The 16,434-nt window shown below is 39.6% G+C and overlaps 1 long non-coding RNA gene across 1 annotated transcript in view; it reads right to left on the minus strand.

Moving 5' to 3' along the window:
- Positions 1–11,797: 11,797 nt before the first annotated feature.
- LOC136793553 (uncharacterized) overlaps positions 11,798–16,434 on the minus strand; it is a 69,093-nt gene continuing 64,456 nt past the window's right edge. Inside the window, exon 3 of the long non-coding RNA XR_010838960.1 lies at positions 11,798–11,870. This is a non-coding gene — a long non-coding RNA (uncharacterized lncRNA). The remainder of the gene's footprint in view (positions 11,871–16,434) is intronic.

Consider the following 16,434-nt stretch of genomic DNA (forward strand, 5'->3'; position numbering starts at 1 on the left):
ATTGCAGTGCGTGGTCTTTTCTCTAGTTGTGGCAAGTGGAGGCTACTCTTCGTTGTGGTACACAGGCTTCTCATTGCGGTGGCTCTTCTTGTTGTGGAACATGGACTAGGTGCTCAGGCTTCAGTAGTTGTGGCTCGTGGGCTCAGTAGTTGTGGTTCATGGGCTCTAGAGCACAGGCTCAGTAGTTGTGGCTCACAGGCTTAGTTGCTCTGTGGCATGTGAGATCTTCCTGGATCAGGGATTGAACCCATGTCCCTTACATTGGCAGGCAGATTTTCAACCACTGTGCCATCAGGGAAGCCCTCTCCTTCCATTCTGAATCATAATCTTGCTGGTAGAATATTCCTGTTGTAGACTTTTTCTTTTTAGCCCACTGAATATACCCTATCATTCCTTCCTAGTCTGCAAATTCCGCTGAGAAGTCTTCTGACAGTCTTATGGGAATACCTTGAACATAACTAGACCCTTTTATTTCACTGCTTCTGTGATCCCTCTTTAAATTTTAAAATTATTGGCACTTTATAATATGTCTTGATGTGGACCTGTTTGTCTTCATCTTGTTTGGGACTCTGTGCTTCCTGGATCTGGAAGTGTGTTTCCTTCCCCAGGTTAGGAAAGTTATCAGTTAGTATATTGTCTAATAAGTTCTCTGCCTGTTTCTCTCTTCTCCTCGTTCTGGGCCCCCTGCAATGTTCATGTTAATATTCTTGATGTTGTCCCAGAGGTCTCTTTACCTATAGTCTTAGTTGTTTTTTCTTTGTGCTATTCAGTTTGGGTGATTTTCATTACTCTGTTTTCCATTTCACTGACTTATTCTTCTGTATCATATAATATAATGTGGCTTCTCTCGTGTGTGTGTGTGTGTTTGTGTGTTTAATCTCTTTTATTGTATTGTTCACTCTTTGGTTCTTTTTGACATATGACATATTACTCTTTGTTGAAATTCTCACTATGTCCATCTGTTCTTCTCCTGACTTGGTTGAGCATCTTTATAATCATTACTGTGAACACTTTTTTTTATCAGGTAGAATGCTTATCCCTGTTTTATTCAGTTCTTTTTCTGATGTCGTGTCTTGTTATTTCATTTGTAACATATTCCTCTATTTCCTTATGTTTCCTAATTCTCTGTGCATTTCTATTCATTAGGTTCAGGTTGTTACATTCCCCGGTCTCAAAGAAGTGGCCTTATATAGGAGATGACTGATAGGGCCCAGTAGCACATTGTCCTCTGGCCAGCAGAGCCACATGCTCCAGGCATGTCCCCTGTGTGGGCTGCACACACCTTTCTCTTACAGCAGGGCCAACTGCTGTAGACAAGCTGGTAGGCGGTGTTGGACCCTGGCCTAAATGGCTGTGAGCCCGTGTAGTATGTGATTGCTGTGAGTGTGCTGATAGCCAAGGAAGCCCTCCATTATGGGTGGCTGTGTGGTACTGCAGGTGCACAGGTGGACAGAGTAGGCCCCCAGTGTGTCCGTTGTGAGGCCTTCTGGTGCAGGAGTGCTATGGGCATGTTTGGTAAATGGGGCAGGCCCCTGATTCTAATCAGTTCCAGGGAAGACTCTAAAATGTTGCTTGCCAATGTCTCAGTTCCTAGCGGGAGTCCCAGCTGCCTCTTGCCTTTCCAAGAAGCTCTCCAAGATTAGCAAGTGGGTCTGACACAGGTGTCTTTCACACTACTGCCTCTGCACAGGGACTGAGAACATGTGAGATTTGTGTGTGCCCTATGAGAGCAAAGTCTCAGTTTTCTTTAGTCTCCAGCTTTCCTGAAATTAAGCCCTGCAGGTTTTCAAAGCCAGACCTGCTGTGTTCTTTTCTTCCAGTGCAGGAATCCTGGGCTGAGCAGCCTGATGCCAGGCTCAGACCCTTCCCTCCATGTGGAGGACCTATGCAATTGTGATATCTTCCAGCTGTGGGTCACTGTGCTCCACGTGTGGGTTCCAATTAGACTGTGTTTCCAGTCCTCCTACCTGCCTTGTGGTTTCTCCTTCCTTATATCTTTAGTTGTGGAAAATGTTCCCTGCTAGTCTTCAGGGATAATTTCCATGTAAGTTGTTTTAATTTGGGTGTGTCCATGGCAGGAGGGGAGCTCAGTACCTTCCTATTCTATCATTTTGATCCCCTCTCAAGAATTCTTTGAAAATATATGTATTTATTACTGTAAACATAACTCTTTGAATTGCAGTCTTCTTCCTGTATTCCATAAATTTAGGTATTTTGTGTTTCCAATTTTGTTTGCTTTAAGATTTCTTTTAAATTTCCCTTTTGATTTATTCCTGTATGCATTGGCTATTCAGGAGCTTATTTTTTAATATACATTTATTCATTTTATTTATTTATTTTTGGCTGTGCTGGGTGTTCATTTCTGTGCACAGGATTTCTCTAGTTGTGGAGAGTGGGGGCTACTCTTTGTTGCAGGGCACAGGCTTCTCATTGCAGTGGCTTCTCTCATTGTGGAGCATGGGCTATAGGCATGTGGGCTTCCATAGTTGTGGCACATGGGCTCAGTAGTTGTGGCTCATGGGCTCTAGAGCACGAGCTCAGTAGTTGTTGCACACGGGCTTAGTTGCTCCGTGGCATGTGGGATCTTCCCAGACCAGGGCTCGAACCCATGTCCCCTGCATTAGCAGGTGGATTCTCAACCACTGCGCCACCAGGGAAGCCCCCAGAAGCTTATTGTTCAATTTCTAAGAGTTCTTGAATTTTCAATTATTCTTTTTAATATTGAATTTCACTTTCATATCATTGTGTTTGTGAATGATCTTTGATATGATTTCAATATTCTTGGATTTTTGAAGATTTGTTTTCTGGCTTAACATAGGACATACCCTAGGCAATGTTCTATGTGTACTTCAGAAGAATGGAAAGTTTGCTGCTGTTCAGTGGAATATACTGTAGATGTATGTTAGCTTCATTTGATATCAAGTGTGTGTTCAAGTTCAGTGTTTCCTGATCGATATTCTGTCTGGATGATCTATACGGTGTTGAAAGTTGGGTATCGATGTTTCTTACCATTATTTTATTTCTGCACATTTTCCCCTTCACGTGGGTTAATATATTCTTTATATGTTGAGAGGCTCCAAAGCTGGATAAATACATATTTATAATTGTCATGATTTCTTGATGAATTAATCCATTTATCATTATATGATAACCTTCTTTCCTTTGAGAGGTTTGACTTCAAGTCTTTTTTGCCTGATAATAGATGAGTCTGACAAGTATCATTTTCATGGAGTAATTTTTTCCAATCATTCAATTTTATGCTATATATGGATTAGAAGTTAACATGAATGTCTTGTACACAGTATAGTTGAACTTTCTTTAATCCATTCAGCCACCCTGTGGATTATTTAAATTGAAGTATAGTTGATTTACAATACTACATTAGTCTCGGGGGTACAATATATGGATTGACTATTTTTATAGATCATGCTCCACTAAAGTGATTACAAAATAATGACTATATTTCCCTGTGGTGTACTATATATCCTTGTTTGTTTATTTCATCCATAGGGCTATTGGATTTAGAGAAACCAACTACTGTCTTTCCCTCTCCCCTTCACTTGCTCCACCAGTAACCACTAATTTGTTCTCTGTGAGTCTATTTCTGTTTTGTTATATACATTGCTTTCTTGCATTTTTAGATTCTACAGAGAAGTGAGAACATAGAGTATTTGTTTTTCTCTAACTTATTTAAGGAGGTATAAATATTCTAGGCCTATCCATGTTGTTGCAAATGGCAGAATTTGATCCTTTTTAATGGCTGAGTAATAGTCTATTGTGTATACATACCACATCTTCCTTATCCACTTATCTGTTGATGGACATTTAGTTTGCTTCCATATGTTGGCAATTGCAAATAATGCTGCTATGAACATTGGGATGCATGTGTCTTGTCAAATTGGTGTCTTCATTTTCTTTGGACATATACCAAGCAGTGAATTGTTGGCTAATATCATAGTTCTACTTTTAGCTTTTTTCAGGACCTCCATATTCTTTTCATAGTGGGTGTACTAATTTACAATCTCACCAACAGTGTACTAGGAATCCCTTCTCCATGTCATGAACAACATTTCATATTTGTAGACTTTGGAACAATAGCCATGTTGAGAGGTGTGATGTGACGTCTCATTATGGGTTTTCTTGTGGGTCATTCATTCCATTTAATTTACAAAAGAAGATGATAGGCTGGATGTGTTCTCCAGGTTTAGTTTGCTAATGCCTGGTATAGGTTAATTTGGGGGAGAATTAATACCTTTACAATGTTATTTATTGCTTAAATTTTTCAGGTTGACATTTAGTGATTGGTAACAGATTTATAAATTTTTCTGCCTGAATTATATCTGAAATCTATTGGTTTGTTTCTGTTTTATAAATTTGTTCATTTCTATCATTTTTTAAGATTCCACTATAAGTGATATCATATGATATTTGTCTTTTTCTATCTGATTTACTTCACTTAGAATGAAATAATGCCATTTGCAGCAACAGGAATGGACCTAGAGATGACCATGCTTTTTCACTTCTGAGTAATATTTGATTGTGTACATGTACCACTTCTTCATTATCCATTCATCTGTTGATGGACATTTTGGTAGCCTCCATGTCTTGGCTATTGTAAATAGTGCTGCAGTGCATGTTTGGGTTTGGGTGCATTTGTCTTTTTGAATTCTGGCTTTCTGCAGATGTACGCCCAGAAGAAGTAGGACTGCTGGATGATATGGTAAGCTCTATTTTTACTTTTTTTTTTTTTTTTTTTTTTGTGGTACACGGGCCTCTCACCGCTGTGGCCTCTCCCGTTGCGGAGCACAGGCTCAGCGACCATGGCTCACGAACCCAGCCGCTCCGCGGCATGTGGGATCCTCCCGGACCGGGGCACGAACCTGTGTCCCCTGCATCGGCAGGCGGACTCTCAACCACTGCGCCACCAGGGAAGCCCCTATTTTTACTTTTTAAAGGCATCTCCATACTGTGCTTTATAGTGGCTGTTGCTAGCTTACATCTCACCAACAGCATAGGAGGGTTCCCTTTTCTCCATGTCCTCTCCAGCATTTATGGCATGTAAACTTTTTGATGATGGCCATTCTGACTGTGCAAGGTGATACCTTGTTGTAGTTTTGATTTGCCTGTGTCTAATGAATCGAGATGTTAAGCATCTTTGCATGTGTTTTTTTTAAAAAAACACTGTGAGTAAAAGTTACAGTTGACATTGGCTTTTTGAAAGTCTATTTTGAATTTCTGTTTGGTAACTACCACAAGACATTTGTTAAGGGCAGGTGTCATTTACACCCTGGCAATCCTTGTGAATATTAAGTGCCTGTAAACACATGTTTTAAAGTTGCTGTTGTTAGAATGGGCACATGCAGTAATTTCCTTCATGTCCCTCTCTGGTTACCTGGGTAACCAGACCCACTGTGGAAGACGGGCTCCTGGATTGTAAATTAGTGTGGGCTGTGGCAGAACAAACATCCAAAATCTTCTGTTTTGTTACTTCTTGTTTTTGTTTTAATTTAATTCTTCTTTTTTATTGGAGTAAAGCTTGATTTAAAACATTCTGTTTGTGGTAGGTGTACAGAATCTAGTTCAGTTATGTATATCATATGTCTATTCATCTTCAGATTCTTTTCCCATATGGGCTATGAGAGAGTGTTGAGTAGACTTCCCTTTGTCATACAGTAGATCCTTGTTGATCACCTATGTTATATGTATTAGTGTGTAAATATTTTCCCAGCCTCCTGATTTATTCCTTCCACGCACCTTTCTCACTGGGTAACCATAAGTTTGTTTTCTAAGTCTGTGAGTCTGTTTCTCTCTCTCTTATTTTATTTTTTATTTTTTTGGCTGTACTGCGAGGCATGTGTGATATTAGTTCTCCCAACACCAGGGATAGAACCCATGCCCCCTGAATTGGAAGCTCAGATTCTTAACCGTTGGACCACCCGGAACATCCCTGTTTCTCTCTTGTAAATTAGTTCATTGGTATCAATTTTTAAATTTCAGCTATAAGTAGTATCATATGATATTTGACTTTCTCTTTCTGACTTACCTCACTTAGTATGATTATCTCTAATTCTATCCATGATGCTGCAAATGGCATTCCTTCATTCTTTTTCATTTCTGAGTAATATTTCACTGTGAACATGTACCACTTCTTCATCCATCTGCTGATGGATATTTCGGTTGCTTCCATGTCTTAGACATTGTAAATTGTGCTGCGGTACACATATGGGTGCATGTGTGTTTTCCAATTCTGGTTTTCTCCTGTTATATGCCTGGGAGTGGGACTGCTGGATCATATGGTACCTCTAATTTTACCTTGTAAAGGCACCTCCATACTGTTATTTGTAGTGGCTGTTACCACGTTAGATCCCAACATCAGCATAGGAGGGTTCCCTTTTGCTACAACCTCTCAAGCATTTATTGTTTGTAGACTTTTCAATGATGGCTATTCTTACTCATGGGAAGTGATCCTTCATTGTAGTTTTGATTTCCATGACGCTAATAATACAGGAATTAGAGCATCTTTTCAAGTGCTTTTCTTTTAAACAGTGTAAAATTTACCTGTTGAAATAGGATCTGGAAAGTCTGTTCCTTTGGAATTTATTTTGCGTATCTACACCTGGACGTTTCCTGATTGTGGGTGTCATTTACAGCCCAACAGTCCTTGTGAATATTAAGTACCCATAAGCATTGTTTTTAAAGTTGCAGTTGCAGGAAAGGGCAACAAGGCAGCAGAATTTATTTATACTCAACTTGATTGCTAGGGAAAACAGAGGCTTAGTGGAACTCCTCTTCCTAGGTTGTAAATACAGTGTAAATTAGAGTGCCAGGACAAATACCCAAAATCTTGTGTCACATTACTTCTTGTTTAATTTAATTTTTATTTCTTATCAGAGTAAATTTGATTACAATGTTGTGTTTGTTCTAGGTGTACAGAATCTGGTTCATTCATAGGTATACATATATCTAATCAGGTTTAGATTCATTCCCATGTTGGTCATTAGAGAGTTGAGTAGACCTCCCTTGGCATCTAGTAGGTCCTTCTTGATTATATATTTTATATGAATTATTAAATGCATGTTAACCACAACATCCTAATTTTTCCATTTCACCTTTTCAAAGTCTGTATGGGTTTTTTGCAGTGGAAATATGTTCATAGGTATCAATTTTTAGATAACACTAGTAAATGATATCATCGGATATTTGTCTTTTTGTGATTTACTTTACGTAGTACAATTACCCCTAGTTCGTCAGTGGTGCTGCAGAAGGGATTGTTTCATCTTTTCCACGGCTAATATTCAATTGGGTACATGTACCACTTCTTCTTTCTCCATTCATCTGTACATGGACATTTTGCTTGCATCCATGTCTGGCTATTGTAAGTATCGCTGAAGAGTACTTTTGGCTACCTGTGTCTTTCTGAATTGTGGTGTTCTCAGGTTACAGGCCCATTAGTGGTTGGGCAGTTTCACATAGTAGCTCAATTGTTACCTTTTAAAGGCACCTTCATTCTGTTCTGATTAGTAGCTGTTACCAGTTTACATCCCAGCAACAGCATAGGAGGGTATCCATTCTCGGAAACCCATTCAGCATTTATTGTTTGCAGACATTTTTTTCTGATGGCCATTCAGACTATTGTGAGGTGATACCTTTTTGTAGTTTAAATTTGTATGTCCCTAATAATTCTTTTTTCTTTCTTTTTTTTTTTTTTTTTTTGCGGTACGCTGTCTTCTCACTGTTGTGGCCTCTCCCGTTGCGGAGCACAGGCTCCAGACGCGCAGGCTCAGCGGCCATGGCTCATGGGCGTAGCCGCTCCGCGGCATGTGGGATCTTCCTGGACCGGGACATGAACCCGTGTCCCCTGAATCGGCAGGCGGACTCTCAACCACTGTGCCACCAGGGAAGCCCCCTAATAATTCTTGATGTTGAACATTTTTTCATGTCCTGTAAAAAAAAAAACACTGTGAGGAAATTTACCTCTTGAAATTGTCGTCTCCAGATTTTCTACTGTTTTGCATATTAATGTCCATTCCTGATCGCAGGATATATTTTTTGAGGGCAGGTGTCATTTAAAGCCCTGCAGTCCTTGTGAATATTAAGTGACTAATAGCACTGGGATTAAAGCTGCTGTTGCGGGAATTGGCCACAAGGCGGCAGATTTCTACATTCCCAGCTTTGGTTACAAGGGCAGGAGAGCCTTCCTGGAAGTTGTGTTCCTGGGTTGCAAATTGTAGTGGAATGTTCCAGGACAAACTCCCAAAAGCTTATGTCTCCTACTTATGTTTGTTTATTAAATTTATTTTATGTTTTTTATTGGAGTAAATTTTATTAGAGTATTGTGATTCTCTGGGTGTACCGATTCTGATCAATTTTTCATACATATATCTGTTCATCTTTGTATCCTGTTACCATGTAGGTTATTACAGAGTGTTGAGTAGACCTCCCTTGGTACTTGGTAGGTGTTTGGTGATTATATAACTTATATGTATCAGTGATTATATAATTTATATATTTTATATGCTATATGTTTATATACATATAACATGCATTAGTGTATGTAAAAGCCATAATCCTAATTTATCCATCCTCCCACCTTTCATTTTGGTTAGCCATTCGTTTGTTTTATACGTCTCTGAGTGTCTTTTCCATTGGAAATATGTTCCTTGTCGGAAACTTAAGAAAACATCTATAAATTATATCATAGGTTATATATCATAAACTTTTGACTTAATATGATTATTTCTACACTCGCATGTAGTCATGAAAACGGCGTTGTTCATTTTTTTCGAAAGCTAATCTTCCATTAGGTACATGTAACACTTCTTCTTTGTCCATTCATCTGTTGATTGACATTTTGGCTGCTTCCATGTCTTGGCTATTATGAATATTGCTGCAGTACAACTTTGTCAGTCTGTGTCTTCTTGATTTGGCTCTTAGGTGATAGGCCCAGTGGTGGGAGTGCTGGATCGAATGGCATCTCGATTTTTACTTTAAATGCAGCTCCTTTCTGTTCTCATTACTGCCTCTTACCATTTTACATCTCACCAGCAGCTAGAGAGTACACAGTTCTCTAAAACACCTTCAGCATTTATTGTTTGTAGACATTTTGCCGATGGTCATTTGACTGATGTGAGTTGAAACCTTTTCAATGATTAGATTTGCATGAGTCTAATAATTCCTGATGTTGAGCTTTTATCCATTTCCCTGTTTTTAAAAAAAAGAGTGTCTAAAACTTACCTCTTCATACTATCTTTTTGAAAAATTTGCCAGTTGTGAATTTTTTTGGCCATTCCCTAACTCAGGACATTTATTGAGGGCTGGTGTGATTTACAGCCCTGAGTCCTTGCGAATGTTTTTTGTTTTGTTTTTTTGCGATACGCAGGCCTCTCACTGTTGTGGCCTCTCCCGTTGTGGAGCACAGACTCCAGTCGCGCAGGCTCAGTGGCCATGGCTCATGGGTCCAGCCGCTCTGCGGCATGTGGGATCTTCCCGGACCGGGGCACAAACCCTTGTCCCCTGCACCGGCAGGCGGACTCTCAACCATTGTGCCACCAGGGAAGCCCTTTGTGAATGTTAAGTGACCGTTAGCTGTGGGTTTAAAGCTGCTCTTCCAGGAAACGGCAACAAAGCAGCAGCATTTCTCCATTTCCAGCTCTGGGTTTGGGGGCAACAGAGCCTTCCTGGAAATCGTGTTAGTAGGCTGCAAGTTAGAGTGGAATGTGCCAGGGCAAACCCCCAAGAGCTTATATCTCCTTACTTCTTTGTTTTTTAAATTTAATTTTTATTTATTATCAGAGCAAATTTGATAAAAATGTTGTTTGTTTTAGGTAAACAGAATATGATTCATTATATCTATGTATCTAACTATTCATCTTTGGATCCTTTCCCATGTAGGTTATTACAGGGTGTTGAGTAGACCTCTCTTGGTATTGCATAGGTATTTTGTGATATATATTTCATATGTATTAGTACATGTCTGTTAACCTTCATATCCTAATTCATCCATTCCTTACACTTTTCCATTTGGTTGAACATAATTTTGTTTTCTTAATCTATGCGTGTCCTTCTCTTGGAAATAATTTCATGGGTATTAATTTTTAGGTAACACCTATAAGTGATATTATTAGATATCTGTTTTTCGGTTTCCTCCCTACTTCAAATTGGGTGTTTATCTCTAGGTCCTTCTATGGTGGTGCAAACGGCACTGTTTCATTCTTTTCCATGGCTAATATTCCATGTGTATATGGACCACTTCTTCGTTGTGCATTGTTCTGTTGATGGACATTTTGGTTTCTTCCAAGTCTTGGCTATGGTACATGTTGCTGCATTGAAGGATTGCCAGCCTGTGTCTTCTTTTTTCTTGTCTACTCAGGTGATAGGCCCATCAGTGGGCCTACCAGATCACAAGGTAGCTCAATTTTTACCTTTAAACGTATGTCTATTATGTTCTCACTACTGACTGTTATCAGTTTACATCCCTCCAGAGGGTAGAGGGTACACAGTTCACTAAAACCCCTTCAGCATTCATTCTTTGTAGACTTTTTCCTGAAGATCATTCTGATGGCTGTGAGGTGAATGTTTTTGTAGACTGGATTTGCATGGCTATATTAATTCTTGATGTTCAGAATTTTTTCATACCCCCTTTTTTTTAAACAAAAAAGAAGGAAATGACAAATGGTGCGTTAAATATGCCTCTTGAAACTGTGTTCTTCAAATGTGGACGTCTTTTGACTTCTTGGTTGTTTAACAACCCCAGGCTTTTTTTTTTTTTAGAGGGCAGGTGTCATTTACAGGCCTGCAATTAGTGTGAATATTTAGTGACCATTAGCACTGGGTATAAAACTGCTGTTGTGGGAAACGGCCACAAGGTGGCAGCATTGATCCATTCCCAAATCTGGTTACTAGGGCAGCAGAGCTTCAATGGAAGTCCTGTTCCCAGGTTGTAAATTAGAATGGAATGTGCCAGGAGAAACCCCCATAAGTTTATGTCACATTATTTCTTGTTTGTTGCTTTAATTTTTTTAATCGGGGTAATGATTAGAATATTGTTTGTCCTAGGTGTACACAGTCTGGTTCATTTGTATATTATATATATATATATTTATTTATTCATGTACAGATCCTCTTCCCATGTAAATTATTGCAGAGTGTTCCATGGACCTCCCTTGCTATATGGTCGGTCTTTTTGATATATGTATTTAACATGTATTTGTACACAAATGGTAACCCTAATCTTAATTTATCCATTCCCCCAACCTTTCATTTTACATAAGCATAGTTTGTTTTCTAAGTCTGAGAGTGTTTTCTCTGTGGAAGTATGTTCATTTGTGACAGTTGATAGATAACGCCTATAAGTGATGTCATATGATATGTCTTTTGCTTTCTGACTTACCTCATGTTCTGTGATTATCTCTAGGCTCATCTATGGTGCTTCAAAGAGCAGTGTTTCATTGTTTTCCATGGCTAATATTCCCCTGTGTACATGGACCAGTTCTTCTTATCCATCCGTTGATGGACATTTTGGTTCCTTCTGTGTCTTGGATATTGTGAAAATTCCTTCAGTGCAGCTTTTGCAGCCTGTGTCTAGTCGACTCTGGTCTTCTCAGGTGAGAGGCTCAGTGGTGGGCCTGCTGGATAGAATGGTGGCTCAATTTTTACTTTTAAACGCAGCTCCTTTCTGTTCTCAGTATTCGCTGTTACCACTTTACATCTCATGAGCAGCTAGAGGGTACGCAGTTCTCTAAAACACTTTCAGCATTTATTATTTGTAGACTTTTTAGCTGATGATCATTCTGACGGCTGTGAGGTGAACGTTTTTGTAGATTGGATTTGCACGGCTTTATTAATTCCTGATGTTAAGCATTTTTCCATCCCTATTTTACAAAAAAAAAAAGAAAGAGAAGACAAAATGTGCATAAAATATGCCTCTTGAAATTGTCGTTTTGAAATGTGCATGTCTTTTTGAGTCTTTAGCTCGATTTACGACCCAAGGATTTGTTAAGAGGGTAGGTGTCATTTACAGGCCTGCAATTATTTTGAATATCCAGTGACCATTAGCGCTGGGTTTAAAGCTGCTGTTTTGAGAAACGGCCACAAGGCGGCAGCAGTTCTCCTTTACCAAATGTGGTTACTAGGGCAACAGAGCCTCCATGGAAGTCGTGTTCTAGGTTGTAAATTAGAATGGAATGTGCCAGGAAAAAGCCCCTTAAGTTTATGTCTCACTACTTCTTGTTCGTTTTTTAATTTAATTTTTATTTTTTATCACAGCAAGTTTGATTACAATGTTTTGGTTGTTCTAGGTGTGCAAGATGTGGTTCTTTTACATATATACATATATCTATTCTTCTTTGGATCCTTTTCTCATGTAGGTTATGACACAATATTGAGTAGTCTTCTCTTGGTATTCCATAGGTCTTCGGTGATTATACATTTCACCTGTGTTTCTATATCTCTGTTAAACCCAATTTCCTAATGTATACAATCCTCACACCTTTCCATTGGTGAACCATAAGTCTGTCTATTGAATCTGTGATTGCTTTTCTCTGTGGAAATATCTTCAGTGATATCAATTTTTAGGTAACACCTACAAGTGATATCATAGGATATGTGTCTTTCGCTTTCTGGCTTACTACAAGTTGCGTGATTACCTCTAGACTCACCTATGGTGCTGCAAATTGCATTGTTTCATTTTTTCCCTTGGCTAATATTCCATCTGTACATGTTCCAGTTCTTCTTTGTCCACGCATCTGTTGATGGACTTTTTGGTTGCTTCCATGTCTTGGCTGTTGTAATACTGCTGCAGTGCAGATTTGCCTGCCCATGTCTTTCCAATTCTGTCTTCTTAGGTTATAGGCCCAGGAGTGGGCCTGCTGGATCATATCGTAGCTCAGTGTTTACCTTGTAAAGTCACCTCCATTCTGTTCTCATTAGTGGCTCTTGTTAAGTCCCACTTAACGTTGAGGGTATGCACTTCTCCACAACGCCTTCAGCATTCATTGTTTGTAGTTTTTTGCTGATGGTTCTTCTGACTGGTGTGAGCTGATACCTGTTTGTGGTTGGATTGCATGCGTCTCATAATCCCTTGAAATTGAGCTTTCAGGCATGTCGTTGTTTTCTTCAAACTGCATGTACAGCTTAGCTCTTCAAATACTTTTCTGGAAGTATGTGCCACATTTTGAAATATTTTGGCCATTACCTCCCTCAAGACATTTTGAGGGCAGGTTTCATTTACAGCCCTCTAGTACTTGTGCATATGAAGTGACAATTAGCACAGGTTTTCAAGCTGCTGTTGCAGGTAACGGCCAGAGGGTGGCAGCATTTCTGCATCCCCACTCTGGTAACTAGTGAAACAGACCTTCCTGCCAGTGTTGTTCCTCGGTTATAAATTAGAGTGGAATGTGCCCGTATAAACCCCCAAAAGCATATGTCTCCTTACTTATGTTTGTGTTTTAAAGTGAATATATATATATATATTTGTTTTGTTTTGTTTTGTTCTTTGCGGTTCGCGGGCCTCTCACTGTTTTGTCCTCTCCCATCCTGGAGCACAGGCTCCAGATGCGCAGGCTCAGAGGCCATGGATCGCAGGCCTAGTCGCTCTGCGGCATGTGAGATCTTCACCGACCGAGGCATGAACCCATGTCCCCTGCATCGGCAGGTGGACTCTCAACCACTGCACAACCAGGGAAACCATGAATTAATATTTTTTATTGGAGTAATATTCTATTGTGTACATGGACCACTTCTTTAGGCATTCCTCTGTTGATGGACATTTTCGTTGTTTCCAAGTGTTGGCAATAGTAAATATTGCTGGAGTACAGGATTGCCAGCCTGTGTCTTTTTGATTCTCATCCTCTTAGGCGATAGGCCCAGTACAGGGGATGCTTGATGGAATGGTAGCTCAATGTTTACCCTTTCAAGGCAACTCCATTGCGTTTTCATTAGTGGCTCTTACCACATCCCATTCAGAACCGAGAGTACGCATTTCTCCACAAACCCTTCAGCATTTATTGTTTGTAGAATTTTTGCTGATGGCCATTCTGACTGGTGTGAGTGTGGATAGGTTTTTGTAATTTGTTTTTGCATGTCTTTAATAATTCCTAATGTTCAGCATTTTTCCATGCCTTTTTTTATTCTGTTAAAAAACAGAAAAAAACTCTCAGTACAATAAACCTCTTGAAATTTTCCTCTTGGAAGCCTGCCCTCTTTCGATTGTTTTGGTCGATTTTCGACCTCAGGATTTTTTTTTGAGGGCAGGTGTCATTTACACGCCTGCAATGAATGTGAATATTTAGTGACCCTTAGTACTGGGTTTAAAGCTGCTGTTGTGGAAAACGGCCACAAGGCGGCAGCATTTCTCCATTCCCAAATCTGGTTACTAGGGCAGCAGAGTCTTTCTGGAAGTCCTGTTCCCAGGTTGTAAATTAGAATGGAATGTGCCAGGAAAAAACTCCAGAAGTTTATGTCACAGTACTTCTTGTTCGCTGTTTTAATTTTTTTAATCGGGGTAATGATTAGAATATTGTTCGTCCTAGTGGTACACAATCTGGTTCATTTGTACGTTTTATATATATTCTTGTACAGATTGTCTTCCCATGTAAATTATTGCAGGGTGTTCTGGTGACCTCCCTTGTTATATGGTCGGTCTGTTTGATACATGTATTTAATATGTATTTGTACACATGGTAACCCTAATCTTAATTTATCCATTTCCCCCACCTTTCATTTTACATAAGCTTAGTTTGTTTTCTAAGTCTGAGTGTCTTTCTTTGTGGAAATATGTTCATTTGTGTCAGTTGTTAGATAACACCTATAAGTGATGTCATACGATATGTCTTTTGCTTTCCGACTTACCTCATGTTCTGTGATTATCTCTAGGCTCATCTATGGTGCCTCAAAGAGCAGTGTTTCATTGTTTTCCATGGCTAATATTCCACTGTGTACATGGACCAGTTCTTCTTATCCATTCATCTGTTGATGGACATTTTGGTTGCTTCCGTGTCTTGGCTATTGTGAAAATTCGGGCAGTGCAGCTGTTGCAGCCTGTGTCTTCTCGACTCTGCTCTTCTCAGGTGAGAGGCTCAGCAGTGTGCCGGCTGGATGGAATGGTGTCTCAGTTTTCACTTTTAAACGCAGCTCCTTTCAGTTCTCATCTTTGGCTGTTACCACTTTACATCTCACGAGCAGCTAGAGGGTACAGAGTTCTCTAAAACGCCTTCAGCATTTATTGTTTGTAGACTTTTTGCTGATGGTAGTTGACTTGTGTGAGTTGAAACCTTTTTGTAGGTTAGATGAGTCTAAGAATTCCTGATGTTGAGCTTTTATCCATTTTCCTTTTTTTTTGAAAAAGAGTGAGTAAAACTTACCTCTTCATACTCTCTCTCTGACACATATGCCTGCTTTGAATTTTTTTGGCCATTGCCTAGCTCAGGACGTTTTTTGAGGGCAGGTGTCTTTTAGAGCCCTGAGTCCTTGTGAATGTTAAGTGACCCATAGCTATGCGTTTAAAGCCGCTCTTGCGGGAAATGGCCACAAGGCGGCAGCATTTCTCCATTTCCAACTCTGGGTTTTTCTGCAACAGAGCCTTCCTGGAAATTGTGTTAGTAGGCTGCAAATTAGAGTGCAATGTGCCAGGGCAAACCCCCAAGAGCTTATATCTCCTTACTTCTTGTGCGTTTTTTAAAATTTAATTATTTATTATCAGAGCAAATTTGATTAAAATGTGTGTGTTCTAGGTGTACAGAATCTGGTTCATTATATCTATGTATCGGTCTATTCATCTTTGGATCCTTCCCGTGTAGGTTATTACAGAGTGTTGAGTCGACCTCTCTTGGTATTCCTTAGGTATTTTGTGATTACATATTTCATATGTATGAGTACATGTCTGTTAAGCCCCATATCCAAATTCATACATTCCTTACACCTTTCCATTTGGTTAAACATAAGTTGGTTTTCTGAATCTATGCGTGGCCTTCTCTTGGAAATGATTTCATGGGTATCAATTTTTAGGTAACAACTATAAGTAATGTCATAGGATATCTATCTTTCGGTTTCTTTGGTACTTCATTTTGGGTGATTATCTCTAGATCCTTCTATGGTGGTGCCAACAGCAGTATTCCATGCTTTTCCGTGGCTAATATTCCATTGTGTACATGGACCCCTTCTTCTTGGTGCATTGTTCTGTTGATGGACATTTCGGTTTCTTCCAAGTCTTGGCTATGGTACATGTTGCTGCAGTGCAGGATGGCCAGCCTGTGTCTTTTTGATTTTGTGCTACTAAGGTGATAGGCCCATTAATTGGCCTACCCGATCACATGGTAGCTCAATTTGTACCTTTAAACGCACCTCCATTCTGTTCACACTACTGGCTGTTACCAGGTTACATCCCAGTAGCAGCTAGAGGGTACAGAGTTCTCTAAAACCCCTTCAGCATTTACTCTT

The sequence above is a fragment of the Kogia breviceps genome, chromosome 2 (genome assembly GCF_026419965.1).
Source record: "Kogia breviceps isolate mKogBre1 chromosome 2, mKogBre1 haplotype 1, whole genome shotgun sequence".
Classification (NCBI taxonomy): Eukaryota; Metazoa; Chordata; class Mammalia; order Artiodactyla; family Physeteridae; genus Kogia; species Kogia breviceps.